Source organism: Moschus berezovskii, chromosome 6 (assembly GCF_049115385.1).
Source record: "Moschus berezovskii isolate FMDL1 chromosome 6, NW_MosBer_1.0, whole genome shotgun sequence".
NCBI lineage: Eukaryota > Metazoa > Chordata > Mammalia > Artiodactyla > Moschidae > Moschus > Moschus berezovskii.
In genome coordinates, this window is record NC_142465.1 from 26080168 (window position 1) to 26089416 (window position 9249).

The 9249-nt window shown below is 41.6% G+C and overlaps 1 long non-coding RNA gene across 2 annotated transcripts; it reads right to left on the reverse strand.

Annotated features, from left to right (window-relative positions):
• Positions 1-1732: 1732 nt before the first annotated feature.
• LOC148777556 (uncharacterized) lies at positions 1733-8587 on the reverse strand. Of its 2 annotated transcripts, none has more exons than XR_016037559.1 (2): positions 8185-8587; positions 1733-6247 (listed from the first exon to the last, which is right to left on the reverse strand). It is a non-coding gene; the product is annotated as an uncharacterized LOC148777556 (long non-coding RNA). The 2 variants fall into 2 exon arrangements; XR_016037558.1 differs by having other exon boundaries at positions 7246-8587.
• Between the last annotated feature and the right edge of the window lie 662 nt (positions 8588-9249).

Genomic DNA, 9249 nt, shown 5'->3' on the forward strand with positions numbered 1-9249 from the left:
CCTTCCAATGAACACCCAGGATTGATCTCCTTTAGAATGGACTGGTTGGATCTCCTTGCAGTCCAAGGGACTCTCAAGAGTCTTCTCCAGCACCACAGTTCAAAAGCATCAATTCTTTGACGATCAGCTTTCTTCACAGTCCAACTCTCACATCCATACATGACCACGGGAAAAACCATAGCCTTGACTAGACGGACCTTGGTTGGCAAAGTAATGTCTCTGCTTTTTGATATGCTGTCTAGGTTGGTCATAACTTTCCTTCCAAGGAGTAAGCATCTTTTAATTTCATGGCTGCAATCAGCATCTGCAGTGATTTTGGAGCCCAAAAAAATAAAGTCTGACACTGTTTCCACTGTTTCCCCATCTATTTCACATGAAGTGATGGGACCAGATGCCATGATCTTTGTTTTCTGAATGTTGAGCTTCAAGCCAACCTTTTCACTCTCCTCTTTCACTTTCCTCAAGAGGCCTTTGAGTTCCTCTTCACTTTCTGCCATAAGGGTGGTGTCATCTGCATATCTGAGGTTATTGATATTTCTCCCAGCAATCTTGATTCCAGCTTGTGCTTCTTCCAGCCCAGCGTTCCTCATGATGTACTCTGCATAGAAGTTAAATAAGCAGGGTGACAATATACAACCTTGACGTACTCCTTTGGAACCAGTCTGTTGCTCCATGTCCAGTTCTAACTGTTGCTTCCTGACCTGCATACAGGTTTCTCAAAAGGCAGGTCAGGTGGTCTGGTATTCCCATCTCTTTCAGAATGTTCCACAGTTGATTGTGATGCACACCGTCAAAGGCTTTGGCATAGTCAATGAAGCAGAAATAGATGTTTTTCTGGAACTCTCTTGCTTTCTCTTAGCATAAACTAAAAGTATCCATCCCCCCTAAACCTATGTACAGAGATACTTACTGTTGCTAATTCTATGAGAATCATTACAGGTCTCTTTCTCAGTTTTTTCTCAGCTTTTTACTTATTGTCCTTGGAAACTAGAAGTCCAGGTTTGTTTGGTTTATAATGCAAATAAAATAGTCTCAGATATTCTGTCTCTCTCACACGTAATTTTTTGATGAAATCATAATATACAAAGTTGATCGATTTAGTTTCATGGGTTTAAATACTATTTGTACACATCTGAGCACACTTCAACAAGAGGTGGAAGAAAGGAAGGAATTGAGACACTCATCAGTAAGTGGCAATTGTTACCAAATAGTATTTTAAAAACCTTTTCCCTTTTTTTCTTTTAAAACTTTTTTTTTTCCTCTTTGATGTAAAAGAAATACATGTTCCCCTTTAAGAAACACAGAAAAACATAAGAAAGAAATAGTCATCCATAATCTACCATATAGAGCCAACTGTTGTATCTTTTCATGAAGAAAGATTCAATGTATTATACATAGAACAGCTGTGGCTCACAATCTTGCGAAGCCAGGGTTCAAAAAGAAGGTCCCAGCATTGTAGATAAAGTGGAGTAGGTAGGAAGTTACAGACCACATGCCCAGAACCCTCTGACAAACAGGATGAGGGGGAAACAAAAACATGGTCAGTGACTTTTTTTGAAGAAGACACTTTTGAAACTAAGACAGGCAGAGCTCCGAGCAGAAACAGACACTAGTGATGGGATGGGCAGATCCATTTCTGTTGGCTAAGATAAGCTTCCAGCCTGGAGCTGCGAACCCAAGGTTGTAGATTGGTAGAAGGTGTCTGCAAAGTGTAAATGCCACAAGAAGAAGCTTTATCATCAGATTCCCCCCACACCAACTTTCCCCCACGGATTTCCACTTCAGCTGAACAGGCACCCTTGAGACATTTCAAACCTGAAGTATTTGTTTAAAGGCCACATAGTTTGACAGTGGAGAAATAAGAGTATAGAAAGGAAACTTTAGCAAGAGCTTCAAAAACTGGTTCCATTTGAAGCTAGAAAGGAAGGAAAGTGTCTCAAGTGGTGACACTAACAACCTTTGCAGATAAAGGTGATGCAAACACTGGGATTCTGGAGAACTTTTCACCCAGCTAAACTTACTCTCAGACTTCAGAAAGGATCAGAGAGGTGTATTAAACACCCCCTCTGTGGCTCTGCAGAAAGCTTAAGGCAGGAATCCAGCTTTTTCTGTAAAGGGTCAGATAGTAAATATGTTAGGCTTGGCGGTCCATTCTAGTGTCTCTGAAGCAACTGCTCAGCCTTGCAGCTGTGGTGAAAAGCGGCCACAGCCCATACATACAGTGAGTGAGTGGTGTGGCAGGGTGCCAATCAAACTTGACTTCTCGACATGAACATTTGAATTTCATGGAATGATCTTGTGCCACCAAATATTATTCCTCTGACTTTTCCCAATCCTTTAAAAATATAAAAACTCTTTTTAGCTCTCTGAGCTGTACAAAAACAGGTGGCCAGCTGGAGCTGGTTTCAGGGCTGGCCCGTCATTTCCTGACCTTTGGTCTAAAAGGAGAGTTTCTGCCCTGAGTTTATGTCCTAACAACATAGATAAGAGCACAGACTGGAGAATCAGGAGGCATTTGAAACAGGGTTTCTGTTTAGCTAGGGGAAGTCTGGGTGGTAGAAGAAATTTGGGTGGCCAGCAAATGAGTGGAGGGTGGGGTAGGGTTGTGGGGCGAAAGGTACAGGAGGATTTCCCATGGGGGCTGGTACCCACCCGAGGTGTACCTCTGTGGAGCTGGCTTGTAACATCAGGGGAGAGAGGGGTGAGCAAATGCCTCCCTGTCCAATTATGCATGCTCTACTTTCCCAGTGAATCAGGCCAGTGAAAAGATTAGCGGCAGCGAAGTCAAATTTAATTCAAAAGACTTTTTTTTTTTTTTTTGCATAAAGATGAGGCCCAACTTTGTAGAGAAATAAAAACTAACATTCTCAGATCACCTCCACTTGGGTCCAACTTTGTTTACCTGTATGCACCGGGCTCTTATGCAAATTCCAGCAGCTGCTTCAAAATCAGCCTGAGCTTGGCCTTGATGGATTTATTTCTCATTTGCTGCCGGCACAGACCACATCTATTGAAGGGAGAAAAATACCAGCCACTCTACAGCCGCTTGCCCAGGAGTCCCGGGCCTGCCTGGCAACGAGCCTCTTTACTCCCTGTCCAGCCCCGGCCTGCCGTTACCTTGCCATTGAATAGTCTGGAGGAAGAGTTCAATGCAGGGTTTGCACTTTCCCAGCCATTAGCCAGCTGCCAACGCATTTCATTATCTTAGGAGTGTTTTGTACATCAAAGCGTGTCCCAAACAGTGTGATCAAGTGGAAGTAACAGTGCCTGGTCAACATTATAACTTGCAGCATTTTTTTTTTCATGGATATAATGCCATCTGGCACCCAGGAACAGCAAAGGCCAGTGGTGAAAAAAACCCTGCCGCCTTGTTTTGCCTCTTGGTGTAACACTTAATCCCAACAAAGGCCAAGGCCTTAGAGTAACTGCTCTGTTGTTATCTTGCATATTTATTGTCTTACACAGGGCAAGCCGCCCTGAACCTGCAAAATTCAGGCGATCTGTGGAAAGGGGCGTTGTCTTTTTGTTCAGCAAACACACACACACATACACACAAGGAGGAGACCAGGATTTAGAGATGCTCTCCTTTCCAAGCTACAAGACTGTCTGGGAAAACAAAGTACCTGGCCTGGAAACCCCCTATAAATAGTAAGAGTTTAATATCTTCTGCACCTACCCTGCTTTCAATAATTTTGAAAAATCCCTCCCACCTTGGATTTGATATCACAAACCACCCATCCTCTCCTAAATCAGAGACTCTTAAACTGATTTCCAGTAACACGCTTCTCCATGAGACTTCCATTGCTCTCTTAAAATTAAAAAGAGAAAGAATTTTCTGAAGTCACAACTCTCAAAGGTTCTGAATAAAACTCATCTGTAGCATGCACAAAATCCCGCCACCTCAGAAGTGGATTTTCAATTGACAAATTAGGAAAGAAAAGACCCGGAGTAGCTCAGTGCTTTCATTTTGACATCAATCTTCAAAACATAAAAGAACAAGACACAAAATGGACAATCTCCTTCTCTGCTGAAATGAGGACAAATGATTGAGTTTATGGTTTTGTGTTCCCCCCTACCCCCACCGGAAAATCTCAGATGCAGTGGCCTCAATGCACTGTGACTGTTTATAAACTCTTCAGTGCTTTTTCCACTCATTACACAAAACCCTCCCTCTTCCACCCCTACAAATATCCCCCATCCCTGCTTCCATCTCTGCAGGAGGGAAAGCCTGAAATTTCAAGTAGGATTTTTCCTTCTTTGGGTTAAGTTCACACCAAGGGATGGTTTTGCAATCCGCATAAGCAATTATGTAAGCTTTCCCAAAGCATGGAAATTTTCTAGGACAATTGTTGCCTATACATAGAATTCATGCGTGCATGAGTGCGTGTGCATGAGGAGTCGCTTCAGTCATGTCCAACTCTTGTGCAACCCCATGGACTGTAGCCCGCCAGGCTCCTCTGTCCATGGGATTCTCCAGGCAAGAATATTGGAGTGGGTTGCCATTTCCTCCTCCAGGGGATCTTCCCGACCCAGGGATCAAACCTGCGTCTCCTGCATTACAGGCGGATTCTTTACTCACTGAGCTACCCAGGGAAACCCTAGAATCCAGATGATTTTAAAAAGGAGATATCACCCAATAACCAACCCGTGGTTTGAAATTTTCTCCGAAAATCCAATGTGATCTACCTCCTCCCACTGTGTCTCCTTTCACTGTCATAAACTGTAGTGGAATTACAGCATACTTAAGAGACCAGGTTGCTACTTAGGCTGCTATGGAAACAACTCAGAGAAACGAAGCCCCTAGCAGCCAGTATTAAGAAGTACTTTTGCAAAAAAAAAAAGAAAGAAAAAATTAAACTTTCCTATCTTTGATATCCTCAATACAATGACCGGTTTCCTCACTTCTTTTCTTACCCTCAGAATCTGTGGGAAAGAAAGAAAATGAGCCAGAAGGGAGAGTAATTGACATCTTTGTCAAAATAAGGGGAAAAAAAAAATACACTAGGGATGTCCCTGGTGGTCCAGTGGTTAAGAATTCACCTTGCAATGCAAGGGACAAGGGTTTGACCCCTGGTCAGAGAATTAAGATCCCACCTGCTGAGGGGCAACTAAGCCTGTGTGACCCAACTGCTGGACCTACGTTCTAAAGCCCGCGCTGCACAACAAGAGAAGCCACACAATGAGAAGCCTGAGCACCACAACTAGAGAGCAGCCAGTGCTCAACATAACTAGAGAAGAGCCCATCGTGGCCAAAAATAAATAAATGAAGGCGTGAAGAAGAAGAGATCCCTGCTTTCAAGGAACTCTTAAGCTAATAGTGGAGACAGGCATACATAAACGGGGATTTGCAACAGAGGCTGGCAGGTCCTGAAACTGAGCGGGTGGTACAGTGGTGGCAAAACCAAAAAATAGATCGGTTCTACCGGAAAAGGTCTTCATGGTTCGAGCTTGACACTAATGTTAAAATAGTGACTCGCTGTTTTGTTGAAGTCAAATAACCTTTTGTCCTTAGATTATCCTAGAAAGAGAATCTATTACTTGTGACCGGTCTTAAATTCCACTTTAGATGGAAATCTATCTGTTTTGTGTTTCCTCTGATTATTCTCAGTTTGTTGGTGCATAATTATAAAGAAGTGGAACTCTGTGGTTTCCCCATTTAGACTGCTCTACAGTGACGTGCACTGCAGGATTTGGCTGACAAGCCAAGCAGCTGAAATTTGGGAAGGACTGGGCTAAAAGAGACTGGTGCAGATGAGAAAATTACACATCATTTTGTTCCTCTCATTTTGTAAAACTCTTAAACCCACAGTTGTTAGGGATTAAAAAGAACTTTAAGTGAATCCCTACTTATCCAAGGTTTTTTTTTTCTTCTTCTTAAAAAATTTTAATCTAAGTCCAAAATTTAAATTTCTAAATGGACAATTCCATCATAATTTCTCTGCAGAATTAATTACAATCTTAAGAGGCTGTCCATTAATATCTTCCTAAAAGTACTTTGAAAGCCTCAAAGTCCATTTCTAATTTATCCCATAACCAGGTAAAAGTTTCTATGTGGAAAGTTAGTGACTGTCTTGAGTTGGTACTTAAGAACCTGATTTTGTGCAAATGCAGTGAGTGGGGAGAATATTGCATTATGGCACTTACTTTGAGTCTGGCTTGATAGGCAAGTACAGAAGACAAACTCTCCATCTGCTTTAAACTCCATATGTCTTCCAGAATCTCTAATTCAGCACCTACCAATCTCAACCTAGGCAAAATCAGCAAGACAGAATAATACTCTTATATGAGAGCATTGCCTTTTTGTTTCCTCTCTCTCTCTCTAAACGACTTTCAAAAAGAAAAACAAAACTCAAACTGCAGTAGGGATAATAACTTCACAAAGATCTTCCTTTTCCCCATTTCCCTCTTCTCTCCCTCCTTGTCTTTGCCTCTTTCCCTCTCCCTCTCCTTCCTCTGCGCTTTTGTCTTTCTCTCTTTAGCCTATGGCACAAAACTAGAGAAAAGATGCGTATGTAAGGAAAATAAAAGTCAGGTGAGGTCTACTGTGCATATAAAGAAAATAACATAACCTACCATTACCACTGGTTTAGTGTTTTCACTGGCTTATAAAATGTTTTCTGATATGCATAACAATAGTATCTGTCACAAAGTGAGGACTAAATATGCTAATGGAATTGAAAGATTCTACAATAATTTCTGATAACATAAAATGCTGTCAGTCAATGTTAGATGGCATTAGTATTCCTCATGCTACTATTTTCATTACAGTTATTATAGTCATAGCTTGTATACAAGTATGACTTGTATTCATCTGGCTTGGGTTCAGAGATTTTTTTAAGAAAACTATTATTCATTGTCTCCTTAAATATTGTTTTTCCTTTATTGTCTCTCTCTTCTCCTTTTGGGAATCTTAACATATAGGTTAAAACTTTTCCCTAGTTTCCCTATGCTTCTTACATTGTTGTCTCTGTGTGTTAATCTTTTCATCTTTTCGTACTTCATTCTGTATATTTTTTCACATTTATCTTCAGCTCACTAATTCTCTCTTCTGTTTGTCTAGCTTCATATTAAACCTATTCATTAAAATCTTGATTTCAGTTTTGCCTGTTCTGGAATTTCCATTGTGTTTGTTTTTATAATTTAGTGTTATCTGTTCTAATTACTAATCTCATGTTTTATTATCTCAGATATATTCATTATATTTAACTTAAAATCCATTGCATGAAAACTTCGATTTTAAGATACCTGGTGGGCTCCTTACACCAACTGCTATTTCTTTTGACTATTATACTATCTTGATTCCTTGTATGTCTGGTTATTTTTGACTGAGTGTCAGATGTTTTGTATCTGAAAAAGAATAAGAGGTAATTTCTATATAAAAACTAGTAAGAGGTAATTTTGCTGACAAAGGTCCGTCTAGTCAAAGCTATGGTTTTTCCAGTAGTCATGTATGGATGTGAGAGTTGGACTATAAAGAAAGCTGAGTGCCAAAGAATTGACTCTTTTGAACTGTGGTTTTGGAGAAGACTCTTGAGAGTACCTTGGACTGAAAGGAGATCCAACCAGTCAATCCTAAAATAAATCAGCCCTGAATCTTCATTGGAAGGACTGATGCTGAAGCTGAAACTCCAATATTTTGACTGCTTGATTCAAAGAGCTAACTCATTGGAAAAGACCCTGATGCTGGGAAAGATTGAAGGTGGGAGGAGAAGGGGATGACAGAGGATGAGATGGTTGTTTGAGTAAGCTCCGGGAGTTGGTGATGGACAGGGAATCCTGGCGTGCTGCAGTCCATGTGGTTGCAAACAGTTGGACACAACTGAGCGACTGAACTGAACTGAACATGAAATGTTACCTTCCTTCAGAGAAGACTTTGTTTCTGACAGGTGGCTAGGGACACTGACAATCCTACATAATGCTAATTCAATCATAAGATAACAAAATCAGTCCCTTCTGGGGAAGATCTATTTAGGACCACCCTTATTCATGGAATGTAGCTCTTTAGAGTCCCAACCTAAAACCTATGAGTTTAGGTTTCCCTCCTTGGCAGCACTGAACTTTTCCTTCCCTAGATCTTAAAGTTTAGTTCACTAGACTTTAAAGTTTCAGTTCACCTTATCAGCCTCCTGCTTAATTTCCAAAATTGGTAGATACCCCTAGGGTAAACCAGTCCCAAATGCAAACCTCAGTTCTCCGGGAGTGTGCAGGTTCAGTTGCTCAGTCGTGTCCAACTCTTTGTGGCCCCATGGACTGTAGCCCACCATCAGGCTCCTCTGTCCATGGGATTGTCCAGGCAAGAATACTGGAGTGGGTTGCCATTTCCTACTCCATGGGCTCTTCTCAGTTCTCTGGGTTTCCTTTTTCTTTCTTTCTTGCCCCTCCCCCCACTTTTGTTTCTTTTACTTACTAGCTCACTGGTGATTTAAATGGTTTTTTCCTCTTAAAATTTTGTTCAGATTTTATAGTTCTCTTAGCTAGAGGGAAAGGATTGTATGATAATATATTTGTTTTCACATACAAAAATTATAACCTATATAGTCATATTTCTTGATTGTTTTTCCCATCATTCATAGAAAGGCCTGCTGCTGCTGCTGCTGCTGCTAAGTCACTTCAGTCGTGTCCGACTCTGTGTGACCCCATAGACGGAAGCCCACCAGGCTCCCCTGTCCCTGGGATTCTCCAGGCAAGAACACTGGAGTGGGTTGCCATTTCCTTCTCCAATGTGTGAAAGTGAAAAGTGAAAGTGAAGTCGCTCAGTCGTGTCCGACCCTTAGCGACCCCACGGACTGCAGCCTACCAGCCTCCTCCATCCATGGGATTTTCTAGGCAATAGTACTGGAGTGGCTTGCCATTGCCTTCTCCGGAACAGACCTTGCACCGGTGCTGTAATCAGCCCTCCTCCGGGCTGATGAACCCCTTCTGCCAGGAGAGCGTTATTCTCCCCAGTCAGAGGGATCCCAGACGAGCCCCCAAATGTTATGCCCTGAGTCCGGTCCCCCCATACTGGTAGAATAAGACACTCGCAGCAATGCAAAAGCAAGAATGGGGTTTATTTCTAGCTCGAGCTAGGGCTCATGCCTCCTCCAGCACAGTGGAGTGGGACAAGAGCCATAGAAAGGCCTACTCTACTTCAATTTACAGTTTAATTACATTTGGTACTGATTTTAGTATGAGCTGTGAGATAAGGATCTGGCTCTGTATTTTTTCCCAAATAATTAATTTTCGTCTAATTATATTTTGAATAATTCA